We start from the raw sequence: 22,881 nt of genomic DNA on the forward strand, positions 1-22,881 counted from the left end.
AGAAGGTCTGTATAAGGAGCTAGGAGTGGTGTTTTTTTGTTTTTTGTTTTTAATGCTATTCTGAAATCTCTAAGTTTGCCAAACACTCTCACAACCTTTGTTGGCATATTCCTATACCAGTGTTCTTAATTACTTTTGTAAATTTATTCTTATTTATTACACTCAATTTATTCAGCAGTCTGCACTTCTAAAGTATATTATGCATAATCATGGAAAAGCATGTATCATACTGGTAAAAACCACGTATCTGCCTTTCTGTCTAAACTATAAATTCCTTGTAGGCAAGGACTGCGTGTTTTTAATCTCTATATTCTCAGTGCCTTGCATACAGCCTAGGACACAAGAAAATGGTAATAAATATATGAAAATCATCATTGGAACACCCATTAATAGTTGCTACAGACAGGGTCTACCAATGCATGCTAAAAATTTGAGAACGAACAGTATATTTACACAGTTTCCAAGATACTTATTAACTACAAAAGAAAAAATATTAACTATACAGTGGAGAAGTACAGCAAACACAGTATTTGCTCATAGAACAAACAATAATTTTTGTGTTTCTGTACTACAGGTAATGAGCTAAGAGAATTTTCACCAAATTAAAAGGGTCTGTTTGCAATGGTCTAATTTAAAATACAGAATGTGTAGCATACATAAAATAAAATTTAGAGGTGAGAGGGCAACCCTTGAGACGTACAAAGATAAAGTCCATTCTCCAGAACAACTATAACGGAGAAAATGTAACAGCCTTCTTAACTGTCCATCAAGAGACATGCCTTCTGTATTAAGACTCTTGGACAGAGAAAGCAAATGGTGGTTTCAACTAGTCTTAATCAGGTTGGCAGAGCAGAGGCTTGATCTGCAACTGTGACACTGTAAGTCTTAAAAAAAAAAAAAAAAGCATATATATAAAAAATAAAAGAGCAAAAAGACTGCTCCAGTTAAACATGTCCAAGGAGACAACCAAATGATTGTCTGGTTTGGGGAAAAAAAAACAGCTATTAATGACTGTTTGAATGTGTACCATATATTACATAATATTAGAAAATTATGGCTAATTTTCTTAGATGTGTTACTGCATGTTGATACTGCATGCTGAAGCGTCATCATGTGTGCAATTACTCTCAAATGGTTAAGAAGTATGTATGTATGTCTGTTATGTATATAGAGACAGATTTGTTACTGGTTGAATTACATCCCCTCAAAATTCACATGGTAAAGTCTTCAACACCACCACCACCCTGTACCTTACTGGGAAACAGGGTCATTGCAGATATCATTAGCTAAGATGAAGTCATACTGTAGTAGGGTGGGCCAGTAATTCAATATGATTGGTGTCTTTATAAAAAGGGGAAATTTGGACACATGTAAAGATTGGAGTTATGCTGGCACAGGTCAAGGAACTACCAAAAACTAGGTAGGAAAGGTCTGGAATAGATCTGTCCCTAGCACCTTCAGAGAGACCATGGCCCTGCTGACACCTTGATCTCAGACACCTAACCTCTAGAACTGTAAGACAATAACTGTCTATGGTTTAAGCCACTCAGTCTGTGGTATTTTGATATATCAGCCCTAGCAAGAAAATACAGCAGAACAAATACTGAATTTAGGAGGCAAATAAATGGTATTAACTTCTTTCTTCAATTTTGTGTATATCTAAAATGTTTAATATTGTAGGGTAATACCTTAGAATTGTGTGAATATTCTGTTCTCTAGTAACCATTCATTTAACATGCACTGATGAAACTTGTCTGACTAAAAGGAGCTTTGTTTGTTTATCAACATCCACAAAATAACTTGCTGAGATTTTGATTGGGAGCATGTTGAATCTATAGATCAAGCTGGGCAGAACTGACATTTTGACAATATTGAATCTTCCTATCCACGTACTTTACATATTTTGCTATGAGAGAGAATGCCATGGGAAGAAACAAGAACGAGTGGGGGAGCACTGATGTTAAACAGAAGTTTCAGATTAACTAACTTATAAGGGTAATAAAAGATAGTAAACACCAAGTGGAGAAGGGGAAGAGGAGCAATTCCAGGCAAAGGAAACAGTAAGTAGAAGTAAAAGAGAACTACTTTTGGGGGTTTTGTTTTGAGATATAATTGACATATTGGGTTGGCCAAAAAGTTCGTTGAGGTTTTTCCGTAATATCTCATGGGAAAACCTGAATGAACTTTTGTGGCCAACCCCACAACATTGCATTAGTTTTATTAGGTGTACTCAAGTTTTTAAAAAATGGTTCAAGGACAGGGTAGTGGGGAGAGGGAGCAGCAGGAGAGGAAGAAGCTGAAAACCTGAGTTCATACAGTGGGGCTAGATCCTGAAATGTCCGTTATGCCAATCTAGACACAAGAGTTTATATGTATCAAACAAAGCAAGAAGCCTTAACTGGGGTCTATGCAAACATAAATGGGCAAAAGGATTTAAATGACCTCTCCACCTCAAAGTTCCATGCAGAATTCTAATATGGATATTCACATTTTTTATAATGGGAAGAAGTATAAAACTTTCAAAAGATTCCTATGGGGTCCAAAAAGGACAGAAACCACTATTATAGGCAATGGTGAATCATCCCAGGAATATATATCACATGAAAATTATCAAAAAGGGACAAATTAGTGATTTTAAATTCTCGTTGCTACTCATGCTACAGAATGACTCATCATTTACTGAGAAGCAACAAAACTCAAGAAGGCAAAAACTATGATAAGGCACAGTGGTCAGGAATCCTCCTGCCAATGCAGGCGACGCAGGTTCTAGCCCTGGTGCGGGAGAATCCCACATGCCGCGGAGCAGCTAGGCCCATGTGCTGCAGCTGCTGAGCTTGCATGCCACAACTACTGAGCCCGCGTGCCACAGCTGCTGAAGTTCACGTGCCTGGAGCTCATCCTCCGCAACAGGAGAGGCCACCACAATGAGAGGCCCACGCGCCACGGCGAGGAGTGGCCCCTGCTCACCGCGGCTGGAGAGGGCCCGCGATCAGCAGTGAAGACCCAACGCAGCCAAAAATAAATAAATTTATGAAAAATTTTAAAAAACTATAATAAAGTGGTGGTTTGGTGTGAGAGAAACCACCATATTCACACACTGATACTGCACCTACTTTGACCAAGCAATCCCACCTCCATGAATTTATCCCTACACATGTGCTCACACATGCACAAACACATATGCATAAGGTTATTCAATGGAGCACTGTTTTTAATAACAAAAGACTGGAAACCACCCATGTCTATTAAGTAGAGGACTAGTTAATCATGGAATACCCATACTATACATATAAATTTTTAAACAGTTTGGCAGTTTCTTTTTTTTTAATGTTGCATATTTTATTTATTTGTTTTGGCTGCATTGGGTCTTCGTTGCTGCGCGGAGGCTTTCTCTAGTTGTGGTGAGCGGGGGCACTCTTCCTTGCGGTGTGCCGGCTTCTCATTACACTGGCTTCTCTCATTACAGAGCACAGGCTCTAGGCACGTGGGCTTCAGTAACTGTGGCACTCGGGCTCAGGAGCTGTGGCTCACAGACTCTACAGCACAGGCTCAGCAGTTGTGGTGCACGGGCTTAGTTGCTCCGTGGCATGTGCGATCTTCCCAGACCAGGGATCAAACCCGTGTCCCCTGCATTGGCAGGCGGATTCCTAACCACTGCACCAACAGGGAAGTCCCCCCATACAATATATATTATGCAACTACTGATATTATCAAGAAGGTAGTTCTATTTAGGATCTCCAAGATATACCATTAAGTGAAAAAAAAGTACATAACAGTATATAGACTACAACTGTGTACGTGAAAAGCAACAAAAAAGGGACACATACACATCTGTAGTAAATACATTTGCTATATAAAACCCAAAACATCTCTGGAAGAATTTACAACGAACTGATAACTACAGCTACTGGACAGATGAAAAAGGATTAGAGAATAGCCACAGGGAAGAGATAGATCACTGTATATCCTCTTGTACTTTGTACTTTTTTTTTCTTTTTTGGTAACTCGTTTATAAATAAATGAATGAATGAATAAATGCATAAAAATAAAATAACTTATAGAAGTAATGCTACTAAGTAGTGTTTTTTTTTTGTTGTTTTTTTTTTTTGCGGTACGCAGGCCTCTCACCGTTGTGGCCTCTCCCATTACGGAGCACAGGCTCCGGACGCGCAGGCTCAACGGTCATGGCTCACGGGCCCAGCCGCTCCGCGGCATGTGGGATCTTCCCGGACCGGGACACGAACCCATGTCCCCTGCATCAGCAGGCGGACTCTCAACCACTGCGCCACCAGGGAAGCCCCAAAGTAGTGTTATAAACATAGGCACAGAACTAGAAATGACTGCTCTGGGCACAAAACTGCTGTAAAAAACATAATTGCAAATAAGCATCGTGGGTAGAAAATGTGGGTGAAAAAAACCTCCCTCATACTATCAACTATAATTTGAGTACATAAAACACATGAGGGAGGCACCTTGCTACACACTTGGGATGTGGTGTGTGTGGATAAAATCTACCAAGAGGGAATTCCCTGGTGGTCCAGTGGTTAGGACTCCACGCTTCCCCTGAAGGGGGCACAGGGGTTCAATCCCTGGTCGGGGAACTAAGATCCCACAAGCCTTGCAGCGCGACCTAATTGACTAATTAATTTTTTAAAAATCTACCAAGAAATATTCTGCCAAATCCTAGGATTATCTGGCAGAGTTAAAGGCTGAAATCATTAGGTTACTAAAATAGAAACAAACCAAAGTCCCAGTTTGATAATCAATTTGGACAAAGCTAGATATGTCAAGTTCAGGACCACAGAATAATGTCACCACTTACTAACTGATAGAAGATTTTCCTATTTCAGACTTTCCTGGCTATGTAAACTTATAATTTTAGCTCTATCCCAAAGACAATGAACCAAAAAACTCTCCCAAGTTACACTATGAAATGTTCGGGGGTTTGCTTTTTGTTCGTTTTTTTTGTAAAGGTGGAGAAAAGAACACTAAACTGGTACTCAGGTGACCTGGATTCTTCCACTAACTGTGTGATTACGAACAAATTTAATCTCCTCAATCCTGTTTCTTTAAGGGTCTAGATCTGATGACTTCCAGAAGTAAAATAATTCCAAAATTTCACGATTATACAGGGAGTAAGCTACGATTTTCCAGTTTCTTTCAGCTCATTTTTAAACTTGACTTAACAACTAAATTGAATGTAAAAGTGTTTAACAAAATACATAATCATTACCAAAGGAAGAATCCTAAAGAGATAGTCTTGAATATTTCAAATTTGTCAACAGCAAGATGAAACTGACAAACTTAAGGCTCTGAGTGCCTCTTGATTTTGGAACAGTGGTTCTCAGTTTCTGGTTTTATTACCCACACTGGCCTAAAAGCCTAACTAGTTCCTCAGTCTTTGGCATTTGTGTCTTTACCCTACGACACATACTGTCTTAGTTTGGTATTTCCCTCCAAATAAGTCAGTCTGGATTTCAAAAGTACAGTGATTATTAAAGACATAATCAGTGAGACTTAACCAAACACCTAAAAGTGAAGTTAAAAAAATTTAACCAATGAAACATATATCTATTATTTTTTTTTAAGCAAAGGCTTTTTATTTTTTAACATTTATTTATTTATTTATTTTTTGGCTGCGCCATGTGTTAGTTGTGGCACGCAGGATCTTTGTTGAGGTGTGTGGGATCTTTTGTTGCTGCGTGCAGGCTTTCTCTAGCTGTGGCGAGTGGGGGTTACTCTGTTGTGGTGCATGGGCTTCTCATTGCAGTGGCTTCTCTTGTTGCAGAGCATGGGCTCTAGGCGCGTGGGCTTCAGTAGTTGTGGCACGCGGGCTCGGGAGTTGTGGCGCACGAGCTCAGTTGCTCCACGGCATGTGGGATCCTCCCAGACCAGGAATTGAACCTGTGTCCCCTGCATTGGCAGGCGGATTCTTAACCACTGCGCCACCAGGGAAGTCCCCTGGAATGATTTCTTGGATATATTGTTAGAAAAACAAGGGTCCCACACACATAAATGGGACTATATCAATCTTAAAAACTTTCGTGCAATAAAGGACATAATCAACAGAGTGAAAAGGCAACCTACAGAATGGGAGAAAATATTTGCAAATCTGATAAGGATTTATCAGATTTATCAGATTTTATCAGAATATATAAAGAGCTCCTACAACTCAGCAACAAAAAAAATCAAATAACTCACTTAAAACTTGGGCAAAGGGCTTGAAGAGACATTTCTCCAAAGACCATATACAAATGGCCAACAAGCATATGAAAAAGATGCTCAACATCATTAATCATCAGAGAAATGCAAATTGAAACCACAGTGAAGTACTATAACTTTTGAACACAGTTCTCTGTTCACTTTTAGTAGAATACGTTTTAAGGAAAAAAAGGACTGAAAAGAAATCAACTGCACTCAGCAGGATGTAAACTGAATCTACTTTCTTTGTAGCAAATCCCAACAACAACGTTATAATATAAACTGATGATTTTTGAAAACAGGTTTCCTAGCTCTGTCCACTGAAAGGAGCCTAGAAGCAAAGACACTCTAGTAACAGAGCATATACCACCTAGCACCCAAATTTTAATTTATAAATATCATTTTCCATCAAAAGAAAGTGGGGTTTTTGGAGAAATAGAAAAATATAAAAAACAAGAAGAAAGGAAAATACAAGAAAGACCTGGGTTATTCTGTTTTGCAAAAACCAAGAAAGCCCTCAGAGATTAATGAAGCTCAGTCAAAAAGGACATAAGAGGGAATTCCCTGGCAGTCCAATGTTTAGGACTCCGCACTTCTACTGCAGGGCCCATGGGTTTGTTCCGTGGTAGGGGAACTAAGATCCTGGAAGCCACATGGCACAGTCAAAAAAAAAAAAACAAGTGACACAAGAACCAGCTCGAAGAGGGACTCACACTGGCCAAATGTGGAACAACTTAAGCATCAAAAACAATAACAGGGGCTTCCCCGGTGGCGCAGTGGTTAAGAATCCGCCTGCCAATGCAGGGGACACGGGTTCCAGCCCTGGTCCAGGAAGATCCCACATGCCGCGGAGCAACTGAGCCCAGGCACCACAACTACGGAGCCTGCACTCTAGAGCCCAAGAGCCACAACTACTGAGCCCACGCGCCACAACCACTGAAGCCCGCGCACCTAGAACCCGTGCTCCGCAACAAGAGAAGCACCCGCAATGAGAAGCCCGTGCACTGCAACAAAGAGCAGCCCCCACTCGCTGCAACTAGAGAAAGCCCACGTGCAGCAATGAAGACCCAACGCAGCCAAAATTAAATAAAATAAAGTTTTTAAAAAAACAGTAACAACTACAACTAACATACCAAAAAACAGTATCAGTAATTCTCCAAAAACAAAAACAAAACTAATAGACTGTACTCAAAAAAAAGTCATTAAAGAAAAAAAAACCACAGAAGCGGTCTTCATTAAAAACTAAAGAATTGGGCTTCCCTGGTGGCGCAGTGGTTGAGAGTCCGCCTGCCGATGCAGGGGACATTGGTTCGTGCCCCGGTCCTGGAAGATCCCACATGCCGCAGAGCGGCTAGGCCCGTGAGCCATGGCCGCTGAGCCTGTGCATCCGGAGCCTGTGCTGTGCAATGGGAGAGGCCACGACAGTGAGAGGCCCGTGTACCGCAAAACAAACAAATAAACAAAAAAAAACTACAGAAATATGACAATCAAATACAATGTTCAATTTTAGGTTGGATCCTAAATGACAGGGGGGAAAAAACTCTGTAAGGGATGTTATTGAAACAACTGGAGAAACTGTAATATGAAATTTGAACATCAAATATTGTATCAATGTTAAATGTGTAGAATTTGTTAATACTGTGGGTATTTAAGAGAATGGTGTTCTTAGGGGAAAGATGCATGGTGTCTGTGAAGGACTCCAGATGGTTCAGAAAAAATACACGGGCTGGCGGGAATTCCCAGTGAGCCCAGTGGTTAGGACTAGGTGCATTCACTGCCGTGGCCTGGGCTCAATCCCTGGTTGGGGAACTAAGATCCCGCAAGCTGCTCAGCACGGCCAAAAAAAACCAAAAACATGGGATGGGGAGAAAGAAGGGATGGAGGAAGGAGAGATAAAGCAAATGTGACAAAAAGTTAAAAACTGGTGAACAGGGATGAAAAAGTATATGAGAGTTCTTTGTACCAGTTATTCCAACTCTTCTTTAAGTTTGTATTTATTTCAAAATTTAAAACTTTAAGCAGAGGGCCTTCCCTGGTGGCACAGTGGATAAGACTCCACACTCCCAACGCAGGGGGACCAGGTTCAATCCCTGGTCAGGGAACTAGATCCCACATGCATGCCACAACTAAGAGTTCGCGTGCGGCTACTAAGGAGCCCACATGCGGCAATTAAGGAGTTGGTGAGCGGCAACTAAGAAGCCCTCCTGCTGCAACTAAGACCCAGTGCAACCAAATAAATAAATAAATAAATAATTTTTTGTAAGTTTAAAACATTAAAGGGGGGAAGTTCTTTTTTTACAGAAAACAGCTAATAAATGTAAAGAAATAACAGAGCCATGAGGAGAATATTTGTAGAAAGTTCGCTCATTTAATTTTTATAACCCCCAATTAAATAAATGACTAGGCCAACAATCATCAACCACCAGATGACGGGGAAAATGTACCTTTTCAATGAAGAAACCTGATGGACACCACACTAACCAAGTAAACTTAGCATAGTAAACAATGGGGCAAACTAACATCTGGTAATCCTCACCACCTTATTGATCAGTAGAAACAGGAGAACGAGACATTCTGTCCTTCCTGATGTAATAAAATGTAAATTACATATCATCATCTATGAAGTATTTTTGCCAAAAATATCTGACCCAAATTTAATCAAACCTCTCTAGATCTAACGTCCAATTTATAGGAAATTTTAAAAATAGAGAAATAAGTTAAATGACATTTTAATCATTTAATCAGAAAATCCCAAATGTGGAACATTCTTTAAAAAGTCCGTGCCAGAGACTTAATGCTAACTGTCTTAAGCATAATAATGGTTATTGTTTTTATACAGTCTTAGCGGGAGGCTAGTTTGCAATAAAAATACATAAAGTGTAGAAAAATAGCATTATTTTAAAGAGATCCATCCTGAGGTATTCAGGGGACAAACAGCATGATATCTGCGTTTAGTTTCAATTGGTTGTTGAGGGGAGAGTTATACTGAGAACTAAAGCAAAATGGTTATATGTTATTAACAGATAAATCTAAATGAAAGGCAACAGGTGTTCACTGTGTTACTCTTTCAACTTTTCTGGATGTCTGCAGTTTCTCCTAACATAAAAAGATAGGAAAAAAGTTACCAGATTATCCCACATACAAATAAAGGGAAATTGCTCCTTAAAAGTATCTTACTAAGTGGGACAGTAAATAGAGCAAGTGCCTATAACAAGGTCAGCCTTCAAGCACAGTTAGGCATTTGTCAACCCACCCAAGGATCTGTTCAAAACCGTTAAGGCATAGTGCCTGGTACTACACAAAGTAACAGAAGGCAGTCACACAGACAGACCTTAGGTTAACCGGAGAGACGGCTGTAAATAAATAAATACTCACAGAAGACCTCATTAATGGGAAGAGATTTAGTTGAATGTTGAGGAATGGACAAGATATGCATACTCTGAAAGAGGTCACCAGTAAGGGCCAAGGAGCAGAATAATAAACCAGGTCTGTGTGAAATATGGATCCCAGCAGAGTCATGAAGAGAATTTTTGTAGAAAAATCAATCATTTCTCCATTTTTATAATGCTTAGGCTTTATGAATACAAAAAAAAATAAGGCTCTGAAGCATATGCCTTCAAAGAGCTGACAAAGTAATGGAAAAGATACTGCTTCAATCAAAATACATTAAAAAGAGATATACACAAAATTCTTTAATAACACAGGGAAAGGAGTAATTAGTTTACCAGAGGAATGAGATTATCAGTAAGTTTTCAACAAAGATATTTGAGTTAGTTTTTAAACAGTGAAAATGGGGAAGGTAGGAATGGGCAAGATGGATGAAGGGGGGGCCAAAAGGTACAAACTTCCAATTCTAAAATAAATAAGTTATAAGGATGTAACATATGACATCGTGACTACAGCTAATAACACTATACTGCATATTCAAAAGTTTCTGAGTAGATCTTACAAGTTCTCATCACAAGAAAACAAAATTGTAACTATGTATGGTGATGGACTTACTGCGATGATCATTTTGCAGTATACACTAATAGCGAATCATTATGTTGTACACCTGAAACTAATAACTCAATTTAAAAATAAGTGACCTCATCAATTAAAGTCACAGAAAGAAAAATGCCAAAAATTTCTGAATGCTTACTATGTACTTGACACTTTCTTTTACCTTTGAAATAAGTACTATAATTAACATTTTTATATATAAGAAAAGTGAAGTTCAGAGAGTGTAAATGACCAAGTGTAGAAAAGCTAGTTAGTGGTGAGCCTGGCATTCCACATGCCGCAGAGCGGCTAGGCCCGTGAGCCATGGCCGCTGAGCCTGTGCATCCGGAGCCTGTGCTGTGCAATGGGAGAGGCCACGACAGTGAGAGGCCCGTGTACCGCAAAACAAACAAATAAACAAAAAAAAACTACAGAAATATGACAATCAAATACAATGTTCAATTTTAGGTTGGATCCTAAATGACAGGGGGGAAAAAACTCTGTAAGGGATGTTATTGAAACAACTGGAGAAACTGTAATATGAAATTTGAACATCAAATATTGTATCAATGTTAAATGTGTAGAATTTGTTAATACTGTGGGTATTTAAGAGAATGGTGTTCTTAGGGGAAAGATGCATGGTGTCTGTGAAGGACTCCAGATGGTTCAGAAAAAATACACGGGCTGGCGGGAATTCCCAGTGAGCCCAGTGGTTAGGACTAGGTGCATTCACTGCCGTGGCCTGGGCTCAATCCCTGGTTGGGGAACTAAGATCCCGCAAGCTGCTCAGCACGGCCAAAAAAAACCAAAAACATGGGATGGGGAGAAAGAAGGGATGGAGGAAGGAGAGATAAAGCAAATGTGACAAAAAGTTAAAAACTGGTGAACAGGGATGAAAAAGTATATGAGAGTTCTTTGTACCAGTTATTCCAACTCTTCTTTAAGTTTGTATTTATTTCAAAATTTAAAACTTTAAGCAGAGGGCCTTCCCTGGTGGCACAGTGGATAAGACTCCACACTCCCAACGCAGGGGGACCAGGTTCAATCCCTGGTCAGGGAACTAGATCCCACATGCATGCCACAACTAAGAGTTCGCGTGCGGCTACTAAGGAGCCCACATGCGGCAATTAAGGAGTTGGTGAGCGGCAACTAAGAAGCCCTCCTGCTGCAACTAAGACCCAGTGCAACCAAATAAATAAATAAATAAATAATTTTTTGTAAGTTTAAAACATTAAAGGGGGGAAGTTCTTTTTTTACAGAAAACAGCTAATAAATGTAAAGAAATAACAGAGCCATGAGGAGAATATTTGTAGAAAGTTCGCTCATTTAATTTTTATAACCCCCAATTAAATAAATGACTAGGCCAACAATCATCAACCACCAGATGACGGGGAAAATGTACCTTTTCAATGAAGAAACCTGATGGACACCACACTAACCAAGTAAACTTAGCATAGTAAACAATGGGGCAAACTAACATCTGGTAATCCTCACCACCTTATTGATCAGTAGAAACAGGAGAACGAGACATTCTGTCCTTCCTGATGTAATAAAATGTAAATTACATATCATCATCTATGAAGTATTTTTGCCAAAAATATCTGACCCAAATTTAATCAAACCTCTCTAGATCTAACGTCCAATTTATAGGAAATTTTAAAAATAGAGAAATAAGTTAAATGACATTTTAATCATTTAATCAGAAAATCCCAAATGTGGAACATTCTTTAAAAAGTCCGTGCCAGAGACTTAATGCTAACTGTCTTAAGCATAATAATGGTTATTGTTTTTATACAGTCTTAGCGGGAGGCTAGTTTGCAATAAAAATACATAAAGTGTAGAAAAATAGCATTATTTTAAAGAGATCCATCCTGAGGTATTCAGGGGACAAACAGCATGATATCTGCGTTTAGTTTCAATTGGTTGTTGAGGGGAGAGTTATACTGAGAACTAAAGCAAAATGGTTATATGTTATTAACAGATAAATCTAAATGAAAGGCAACAGGTGTTCACTGTGTTACTCTTTCAACTTTTCTGGATGTCTGCAGTTTCTCCTAACATAAAAAGATAGGAAAAAAGTTACCAGATTATCCCACATACAAATAAAGGGAAATTGCTCCTTAAAAGTATCTTACTAAGTGGGACAGTAAATAGAGCAAGTGCCTATAACAAGGTCAGCCTTCAAGCACAGTTAGGCATTTGTCAACCCACCCAAGGATCTGTTCAAAACCGTTAAGGCATAGTGCCTGGTACTACACAAAGTAACAGAAGGCAGTCACACAGACAGACCTTAGGTTAACCGGAGAGACGGCTGTAAATAAATAAATACTCACAGAAGACCTCATTAATGGGAAGAGATTTAGTTGAATGTTGAGGAATGGACAAGATATGCATACTCTGAAAGAGGTCACCAGTAAGGGCCAAGGAGCAGAATAATAAACCAGGTCTGTGTGAAATATGGATCCCAGCAGAGTCATGAAGAGAATTTTTGTAGAAAAATCAATCATTTCTCCATTTTTATAATGCTTAGGCTTTATGAATACAAAAAAAAATAAGGCTCTGAAGCATATGCCTTCAAAGAGCTGACAAAGTAATGGAAAAGATACTGCTTCAATCAAAATACATTAAAAAGAGATATACACAAAATTCTTTAATAACACAGGGAAAGGAGTAATTAGTTTACCAGAGGAATGAGATTATCAGTAAGTTTTCAACAAAGATATTTGAGTTAGTTTTTAAACAGTGAAAATGGGGAAGGTAGGAATGGGCAAGATGGATGAAGGGGGGGCCAAAAGGTACAAACTTCCAATTCTAAAATAAATAAGTTATAAGGATGTAACATATGACATCGTGACTACAGCTAATAACACTATACTGCATATTCAAAAGTTTCTGAGTAGATCTTACAAGTTCTCATCACAAGAAAACAAAATTGTAACTATGTATGGTGATGGACTTACTGCGATGATCATTTTGCAGTATACACTAATAGCGAATCATTATGTTGTACACCTGAAACTAATAACTCAATTTAAAAATAAGTGACCTCATCAATTAAAGTCACAGAAAGAAAAATGCCAAAAATTTCTGAATGCTTACTATGTACTTGACACTTTCTTTTACCTTTGAAATAAGTACTATAATTAACATTTTTATATATAAGAAAAGTGAAGTTCAGAGAGTGTAAATGACCAAGTGTAGAAAAGCTAGTTAGTGGTGAGCCTGGCATTCAAACCTAGGTCTGTCTACTGCTAAAACCCATGGCCTTTACAATACTACCCAGCTCTGGGGATTTACAAGCACTCAAGTTATGAACATAAGGTACAATACGAACGTTATACAGTCAGTCACTACCAGAAAATACTAAAATGTCCTAGGGTCAGAAAGGATGAGAGTAATATAAAGATTTTCCAATACTTAAGAGTCTCAGAAAAACTTCCACTATTCCAAAAGAAAAAGTTTCAGCACAAGCAGAAGTTTCAACACAAATAAAATCCTGGAATAATGTTTGGCAGAAAACTAGGACAATCTGGAATCTTAAACAACAAATCTGGAATGCTTAAACAACTGGTAAGTTTATGACATTTAATTAAACATACTTTGATAATGAAGATTTCTAATCTGCAGGCTCTAGCTAATTAACACGACTTTATCTAAAAGTCCTTTTTTTTTTGCTAAGCAACTTCAAAAGGATTACATAAATAGATTCTTAAGTGAAAAGCTTTCACTGATATCTTTGTCAATATATTTGTTACAGTTACAAAGCTTTACCTTACCTTCGTCTTTCTTATTCTGAAATATGAAACAGTTCGAACTTCAGCAATAATCAAATAGCACGTTTTTCCCAAAGTCGTGTGACAATTATACGGACTTATTACTTAGCAAAGAGAGCTTTGAATAAGCACCTTAAGTGGTTACTAAAAGTATAATTAAAGCCTTAGGTCGGGGTAAAACTGTGATGGCAAAATCTGTCGTTTTAGTATCTTTCACCAACCTAAGAATGCAGGTTAAGCCATCAACTTCAGGGATAAGGATTTATTTTTTCCTAAAGCACTGTGATGTAAGGCCAACTTTCTATGAAAATTCTTCCCCCATATACACAAAGATAAAAATGTTCCCTAAACTTCAAGAAAAAAGGCCAAATACGGAACTAGACGCCTCAACACAAACTCAAACCGATACAGTATTTTGCTGCCTTCTAGACAAGGAGACCAATTAAAAAGTGCAAAGGTATCTTATGGTTATAAAAGGTAGGAGTCAAAAGCAATTAAGATTAGGATCAGAAAAACGCCACCAGGGGAAGAATGAACATATTTCCTTTTAACTAACAGTCTCTAAAAGTTTTGTTTAAATTAAACAGATCTACCACTGCATCACGTTCACAGGCAAAAAATCCTGCGTGCACTGAATCTCCGGAGTGTACTTGAAAGTCAACTCAGTGCTCCCAAGAGGTATTCCTTTTAACATAGGCTTTTTGTTCATACTCGTCTTCGAAAGTTCCCGAACAGTCAACTTCATGTCATCTGTGTGGAAATTACTTCAAAACATTCTTGACAGGCTTTCTACAAATAATCCGTGCTTTTCTGACTTGATTTAAACAGGTCCAATTACGGAATTCCCTATCGACCCGCCTCCTTCTCTTTTCTCCAGAAGGACCACCAACCACTAGGGTTTACAACGAAGTAACCACAGTTTTTTCCTTTCCGTAAAAAACAGAGAATGCCTTCTAAGAACCTAAATATCTAGTTGCCAGAAGTCTTAAAATCGGAGACGTGCAGGAGTTCTTAAGGGACACTTGCAGGGACCATGATCTAAACCAAACAAAATACTAATGTAGCTATTCCAAAGGAGCAGGGGATTTTTGCCTGTCAAGCTGTGGACTTATCCCTGTTAAAATACCGACTTCCAGCCACGATAATAACGAGGCTAAACCTTCCGCCGTTTTACAGGTTTCGCACTAACTTCCTGTGACCCCTTCACCCAACCACTCAAAACCACACTCCATTCCACTCTCAGCCCAACCCCTTCCACGCCCGCCCCAAATTCCAGTTTTAACGCGCTTCCCTCCTCCAAACTTCTCAGTTTTCTCCGTGGCGTACCCTACCTACGTCTTCTCGTCGCCACCGGTCCCCAGTCAGGGCCTTAGTCCTACCATGCCCGCCTTTCCGGGTCTGCCTCAAGCCTCTAGCCCCGTCCCCTAAGGCCCGAACCCGCCTCAAAGAGCCCTCGGGAGATCGATCCTCCCAGCTCTTCCAACCCATCCCCAGGCACCCCCCCAGGCCCCCAAAGCACGCAACGGCCGAGCTTGAAAATGGCGGAGAGTGCCGCCGCCGCCTGCTGCAGGCGAGCGGTCCCGTGCCGCCGCTGCACTCACCCTGTGGCGCTGAGCAGAGCTCCTAATGACTAGCGAGCGAAACGTTCGTCTTCACAGTCAGGAATGTCTCTTCTGTCTGGCCTCCTCCCTCCCCTCTCAAACCCACTCCTCCAAAAGAGAAGCCGCCATCTTCCCCTATGAGCCACCGAGCGCACGCCCTGCGTCATCACGCACCGGCGTACGCTACCACGTCACGCGCGCCGGGGCCGCCGGACTCCCTAGGGCTCAATCTGCGCCTGTGCATAGGTGAGAGGCGGGGCCTGACCGGAAGTCCACGCGGCTTAGCGGAGCGACTCCTTTGTTCCAGCTGATACGAGGTCGGCGCTGCTGCCTAAGGAGGGACCAGGAGAGGGTGGTGCTGCCGTACTTTTTTCACATTGTGACCTAACCTTGATGCTCTCAGAAGTACCCTGTTTTCGAAAATTTGAATGAGAAATTTGTTCGGGGGCGGTGCTGCAGTTGCTAAGTCTGTTTATTCATCCATGGAATTGGGGGTCCGGCCTGACAATATCTTAAGAATTTGAAGGAAAGCGCCGAGCTGAGTCAAGCACACAGAGTTCGCGCGTTCCCGGTGCCTCTGAGTTATCGCCTTTCCTCACTGAGTGGAAACCAAGTTATAAAAACTGAGCCCTAGGGTACGACCACTTTGGTGAACTTTCCAGTACTAAAAACTAAGCATACCCTCCTCTTGAGACTCAGCAGTTCCCCTCCAAGAGGACTGAGTGCATGCGTCCACCAAAGGCTTGCACGGGAATGTTCATAGCAGTTTTTGTGATAACCAAACACTGGTAACCCCAATGTCCATCAGCAGTTGTACTGGTAAATAAATTGTGGTGTGGTCATGCAGTGGGCTACTATGTAGCGACAGGAAATTCAGGCATACCTCGGAGGTACTGCGTGTTCAGTTCCAGACCACCGTAATAAAGCCAAAATTGCAGTAAAGTGAGTCACGATTTTTTTTTTGATTTCTCAGTGCATATAAGTTTATGTTTGCACTGTATTCTATTAAGTGGGCAATAGCACTAAGTCTAAAAGGAATACATAACCTTAATTTCAGAATGCTTTATTGCTAAAATATGCTAACCATCATGTGACAATGCAGGCTTGCCATGAACCTTCAATTTGTAGGAAAACAAATGCAATATCTGTGAAGCGCAATAAAACAAGGTATGCCTGTAATTACCGATAAGTGCAACAAACTGGATGAATATCACAGATACTGTTAAATCAGGCACAAAAGAGGACACGGATGATTCCACTTAAATGAAGTTCAGAGTACAACTTCAAACAAGTTGTCTTCTAACTTTAGGAAAGTAATTTGGCAGTATGAATCAAGAATCTTACAAATATTTTATTACTTTTGCCTCTAATTCCTCTTCTAAGAATCTATTCTAAGGATGGTCTCAAAAGTGTGAAATATATATATACAAAACTTCATTTAAGTATTATTGATGATAGAAAAAAAAAAAGGGGAGCAACTTAAATGTCCGATAGCAGGGAATGGCTAAATAATGGCAGAGTATCTGTACATTACAGAGTAACTTTACAAAGTTTTTAGGATGATATCAGAAATGCTCATTTTCTGATTTTAGTGGAACATGAATATGAAGAACTATAAATATGTATATGTAATGAGAAATAACCTAAGGAAATAATATGGTGGGATTAAGGCTATTTTCTTCAAGTACATGTGTTCTGTTTTTGTAATCACTGAGGGGAAAAGGGTGTTTTTTTTGTTTTGTTTTGTGTGTGTGTGGTACGCGGGCCTCTCACTGTTGTGGCCTCTCCCTTTGCGGAGCACAGGCTCCAGACGCGCAGGCTCAGCGGCCATGGCTCACGGGCCCAGCCGCTTCGCGGCATATGGGATCTTCCCGGACCGGGGCGCGAACCCGGTTCCCCTGCATCGGCAGGCGGACGCGCAACCACTGCGCCACCAGAGAAACCCAGGGTGTGTTTTTTTAAAGCAGTAACAGGTTACTGACACGGTATGTTTAATTATTATTAAATGAATCTCTATTTGTTAACAATTACAGTTTACAAATTCCTGTTGATTGATTAAATCATACGTCATTTAGGAATTCTTTCTCTTTCCATTTTTTTGGACTAGACTTGGAAGTTCACTGGGCATTATTAAATATCAGAACCCCACACCTCCCCAGGTGCCAAGAGTTTAATCTTCATTCCTTCCATTCCAGGAAGGCAGGGATTATCACAAACTTGGAAGCAACAAGCAAAGATTTAGTAAGGAAGGATTTTACTCCAGGGTAGTGTTAAAAAACAAAATTTGACTGAGTAAATTTTAAAGATCTTATTGGCTTTATTCAATGATTCATGAATCAGGCAGCATCCAATCTAACAGATGGAAAGGAGCTCCAAGGAGTGTATAGGCAGAAGGGTCCAGGAACAAGGAAGTTCTACTAGCAGAAAGTAGATTGGTCACTTTGCTTTAAGGGCTGGGGTTATCAGGCAGGTTACTTAACTAGAGCTGATTACGCGATTCCTGATTGACTGGTTTAAGATTGCATTTCTGGGAGAGCTGAAACTGTAATTAAGTCCCAGTTTGATGAGGTGGGGCTTAGCATAAGTGACTCCATTTGGGGCCTGTTGTCTTGTTTTTATCAATTCCCCCCAAACACTTTTTTTTCTTTTTATTGGCCACATCATGTGGCTTATAAATATATGTATGTAATGAGAAATAACCTCTTAATTCCCTGACCAGAGATCAAACCCATGCCCCCTGCATTGGGAGCACAGTCTTAACGCCTGGACCTCCTGGACCTCTCTGTGGTGTTTACAGGTCGCTACATTGGGTTCACGTTCTTTAAGTCAGTCATTCTCTTCGTTCCTTTTCTGATGTTCTAGTTTTAGGGAGATCTTTTGCTCTCTGGTTAGTGATTGCAAACATGCATTTGAAGGTTTTGAGAGAATACCAAGCCCCAGGAAGACTACTATGATTATCATAAGCAGGATAATTCCCAATATCTGGCATGTACTTTGGAGCCATGATCCCCAAGACCCAAATCAATCAGAATCAAATAAGTCAGAGAAAGACCCCATTGAAGGAGTCACTCTCTTAAGACAGCTGGCTTGTTCACTGATCTTATGTAGCTGAGTCTCAACTTCTTCAGAAGTGTCAATCCAAGTGCAACAAGTGGTGTTATCCTTAGCACAGACACCTCCTTGCTCAGTTAAAAGGTAACCAAGGGTTATTCTATTATCAAAAACAACTTCAGGGCTTCTCTGGTGGCGCAGTGGTTGAGAGTCCGCCTGCCGATGCAGGGGACACGGGTTCGTGCCCCGGTCCGGGAAGATCCCACGTGCCGCGGAGCGGCTGGGCCCGTGAGCCGTGGCCGCTGAGCCTGCGCGTCCGGAGCCTGTGCTCCGCAACAGGAGAGGCCACAACAGTGAGAGGCCCTGTGCTCCGCAATGGGAGAGGTCGCAACAGTGAGAGGCCCGCGTACCGGGGAAAAAAAAAAAAAAAAAAAAACACTTCAGCCAGAGATTCTAGGGATTTTTGTTGGGCAGCTATTGCTTTAGCAGCATATTCTACAGGACAAGAGTTAAGGAGAGGTTCCTGATCACAGCCTCATTTGCGCTTACTCCTAACCAAGGGAGTAGGGACCTGCCAAAGAAAGTGAATTTTGAGTCATAAATGCCTCCTGGTAATTCCCATTTGGGTCTGTGGCTCAGGACTGAAAAGGTGATAGCCATGGAGCTCAGTAAAATTTAAGGGTCTGTAAACTACGCAGGCAGTTCTCTTAATCCATTCTGATGATATCTGTCTTGTAATTGATGTTTTAAGGCCATCCATATTTAAAGTGATTATTGAGATAGTTGGATTAATATATACCATATTTGTAACTATTTTCTATCCTTTGCCCCTGTTCTCTCTTTTTTGTCTTCCACTCTTTTAAACTATGTTTTGCCTCTCTGATTTTAATCAAAATGTGATTCCATTTATTCTCTTCTCTTAGCATATCAGTAGTACTTCTTTTAAAGTTTTTAAAATGGTTTCCCTAGAATTAACAATCTAAATTTACAACTAACCTAAATTCACTTTCAAATAACACTTTCTTTCTTTTTTAATATTTATTTATTTATTTGGCTGTGCTGGGTCTTAGCTGCGGCAGGCGGGATCTTCGTTGCCACGTGCGGGATCTTTGGATCTTTAGTTTCAGCATGCAGGAACCCCAGTTGTGTCATGCAGGATCCAGTTCCCTGACCAGGGATCGAACCCAGGCCCCCTGCATTGGGAGCGTGGAGCCTTAGCCAGTGGACCACCAGGGAAGTCCCAACACTGTATTTCTTCATGGTTATGTAGGTATCTTATAACAGAGTTTTCCCAGTTCCTCCCTTCCATCCCTTATAAAATTTCTCTCATACATTTCACTTATCCATAAACTATTATCACCAAATGTATTTTTGCAATTATTAATTTGAACACAGTGAATCTTTTAGATAAATTAAGAATAAGAAAAGTAAAAAATAAAAAATATTTTATTTTGGGACTTCCCTGGCGGTCCAGTGGTTAGGACTCTACACTTCCACTGCAGGGGGCACGGATTCAATCCCTGGTCGGGGAACTAAGATCCCACATAGCCGCAAGGTACTGCCAAAACAAAATTTTTTTTATTTTACCTTCATTTATACCTTCTCTAACACTCTTCCTTTCTTTATGTATCCCCACGTTCCTGACCTACATCATTTTCTTTCTCTGAAGAACTTCCTTTAACATTTCTTGCAAAGCAGGTCTACTGGAGACAAATTCAGTTTCTATTTATCTTAGAGTCTGTATTTCATCATCACTTTTGAAAGAGAAACTTGATAGATACAGAATTCTAGGTTGGTGAGACTTCCCTGGTGGCGCAGTGGTTAAGAATCTGCCTGCCAATGCAGGGGACACGGGTTCGAGCCCTAGTCCAGGAAGATCCCACATGCCATGGAGCAACTAAGCCCATGTGCCACAACTACTGAGCCTGCGCTCTAGAGCCCGCAAGCCACAACTACTGAGCCCGCGTGCCACAACTACTGAAGCCCGCACGCCTAGAGCCCATGCTCCGCAACAAAGACAAGCCACCGCAATGAGAAGCCCGCGCACCACTTGAAGAGTAGCTCCCGCTCGCCGCAACTGGAGAAAGCCCACGGGCAGCAACGAAAACCCAACACAGGCAAAAATAAATAAATAAATTTATTTATTTTAAAAAGAATTCTAGGTTGGTGGGGTGTTTGTTGTTGTTGTTTCTTTGGGGGGGTGTTTTTTTTTTCTTTCAACACTTTAAATATTTCACTCCACTCTCTGCTTGCTTGCATGGTTTCTGAAGAGAAATTCAATATATTTCTTATACTAGTCTTTTTACATGTAAGATTTTTTCCTTCTGCCTTCTTTCAGGGTTTTCTTTTTGTCTTTGATTTTCTTAAGTTTGAATACGATATACAAAGGTATTGATCACTTGGTGTTTATTCTGCTTGGTGTCCTCTGGGTTTCCTGTGGTTTGATGTATGTTAAATAAAAGTTTCCAGCCGTTATCAAGTATTTCTTTTCTTTCTTTCTTTCCTTCTTTATTGTTTTATTTCTTTCTTCTTGTATCTCCTTTACACAGATGTTACCCCTTTTATAATTGTCCCACAGTTCCTGGATATTCTTTTCTACTGTATTCAGTCTTTTCTCTCTCTTGCTCTCTTTCTTTTTTTAGTTTGAAAAGTTTCTATTGATACATCTTCAAGCTCACTGATTCTTTCCTCAGTCATATCTAGCCTATTCATGAGTTCATCAAAACATTCTCCATTTCTGTTAGTGTTTTTTATTTCTACCGTTTCCTCTTAGAATTTCCATCTCCTGCTTACACTGCCCAGCATGTTCTTGCATGTTGTTCAATTTTCTGTTGGAGCTCTTAGCATATGAATTACACTCATTATTTATTTTTAATTTATTTATTTATTTTTGGCTGTGTTGGGTCTTTGTTACCGCACTCAGGCTTTCTCTAGTTGCAGCGAGCTGAGGCTACTCTTTGTTGTGGTGTGCAGGCTTCTCATTGCGGTGGCTTCTCTTGTTGCGGAGCATGGGCTCTAGGCACGCAGCCTTCGGTAGTTGTGGCTTGCGGGCTCCAGAGCGCATCCTCAGTAGTTGTGGTGCACGGGCTTAGTTGCCCCGCGGCATGTGGGATCTTCCCGGACCAGGGCTGGAACCCGTGTCCCCTGCATTGGCAGGCAGATTCTTAACGACTGTGTCACCAGGGAAGCCCAAATTACACTTACTTTAAATTTCCAGTCTGATATTCCAGAATCTCTGTCATATTCCAGTCTGGTTCTGATGCTTGCTCTGTCCCTTCAAATTGTGGGGGGAGAAGGTAGTTGCCTTTTAGTATGCCTTGTAATTTTTGGTTGAAAGCTGGACATGATTAGTGTATTGGGTAAAAAATACATCAAACTGAGGTAAATAGGGCTTCAATGTAAGTTTTTTATGTTCTAGGAGTTAAACCATGTTTACTCTTTGCTGCTAGTCATAGGTGTCAGAAGCAATCATTTTCTCTGGGGTGCTTTGTTTTTTGCAGGGTTTTGTTGTTGTTGTTGTTTATTTTGTCTTCCCTGTTCTTTTTGTGATGATAGTTTGCCCCGTGACCTCATCTCTATGATGGATTTAGGAAGAATTGTTGATTTTCAGTTTGTTCAGCTTCTCTTCTTCTTTTGATGACAGGTGTAATGATCTCTAATCTCCATACATATTGGACCACAAACTGGAAGTCTTTTAATCTTTTATAATTAAAATGAACTAATTTTAGCTTGTTTCCCCTTCATCCCTATTTTTGGAAAAGCAAAGAGATGTAATTCAGGGAGTAGTTTTACTTTTTTAAAGCAGGATGTCACAAACTGCTCAGGGATATGTCACATCCTAGAATTAAAGCTTTCCTTGCTTGTGCTGGCTGAGAAGCTTTAATGCCAGGCCCATTCCCTTTAGGTGAGATTTGTTTTTTTTGTTGTTGGTGGTTTTTTTTTTTTTGCGTTATGCGGGCCTCTCACTGTTGCGGCCTCTCCCGTTGCGGAGCACAGGCTCCGGACGCGCAGGCTCAGTGGCCATGGCTCACGGGCCCAGCCGCTCCGCGGCACGCGGGATCTTCCCGGACCGGGGCACGAACTCATGTCCCCTGCATCGGCAGGCGGACTGTCAACCAGTGCGCCACCAGGGAAGCCCTAGGTGAGATTTGTATGTAGGTAATTTGCCTAGGACTTTAAAAGCAAAAAAGTAAAAAAAAGAAATTGCTACATTAGAAAAGACTAAACATGTAGGGTGTGGACTCCTGGTGTACACTCAGGATGATCCAGCCCCT

General features: G+C 40.5%; 1 protein-coding gene across 9 annotated transcripts in view; it reads right to left on the reverse strand.

Moving 5' to 3' along the window:
• The window catches only part of WDR33 (WD repeat domain 33), a 106,294-nt gene extending 90,589 nt beyond the window's left edge, over positions 1-15,705 (reverse strand). For all 9 annotated transcript variants that reach the window (XM_028501319.2, XM_028501314.2, XM_055087365.1 and 6 more), the window contains exon 1: positions 15,557-15,705. The gene's annotated coding sequence lies outside the window, so the exon portion shown is untranslated. The remainder of the gene's footprint in view (positions 1-15,556) is intronic.
• Positions 15,706-22,881: the final 7,176 nt, after the last annotated feature.

Source organism: Physeter macrocephalus, chromosome 2 (genome assembly GCF_002837175.3).
Source record: "Physeter macrocephalus isolate SW-GA chromosome 2, ASM283717v5, whole genome shotgun sequence".
NCBI lineage: Eukaryota > Metazoa > Chordata > Mammalia > Artiodactyla > Physeteridae > Physeter > Physeter macrocephalus.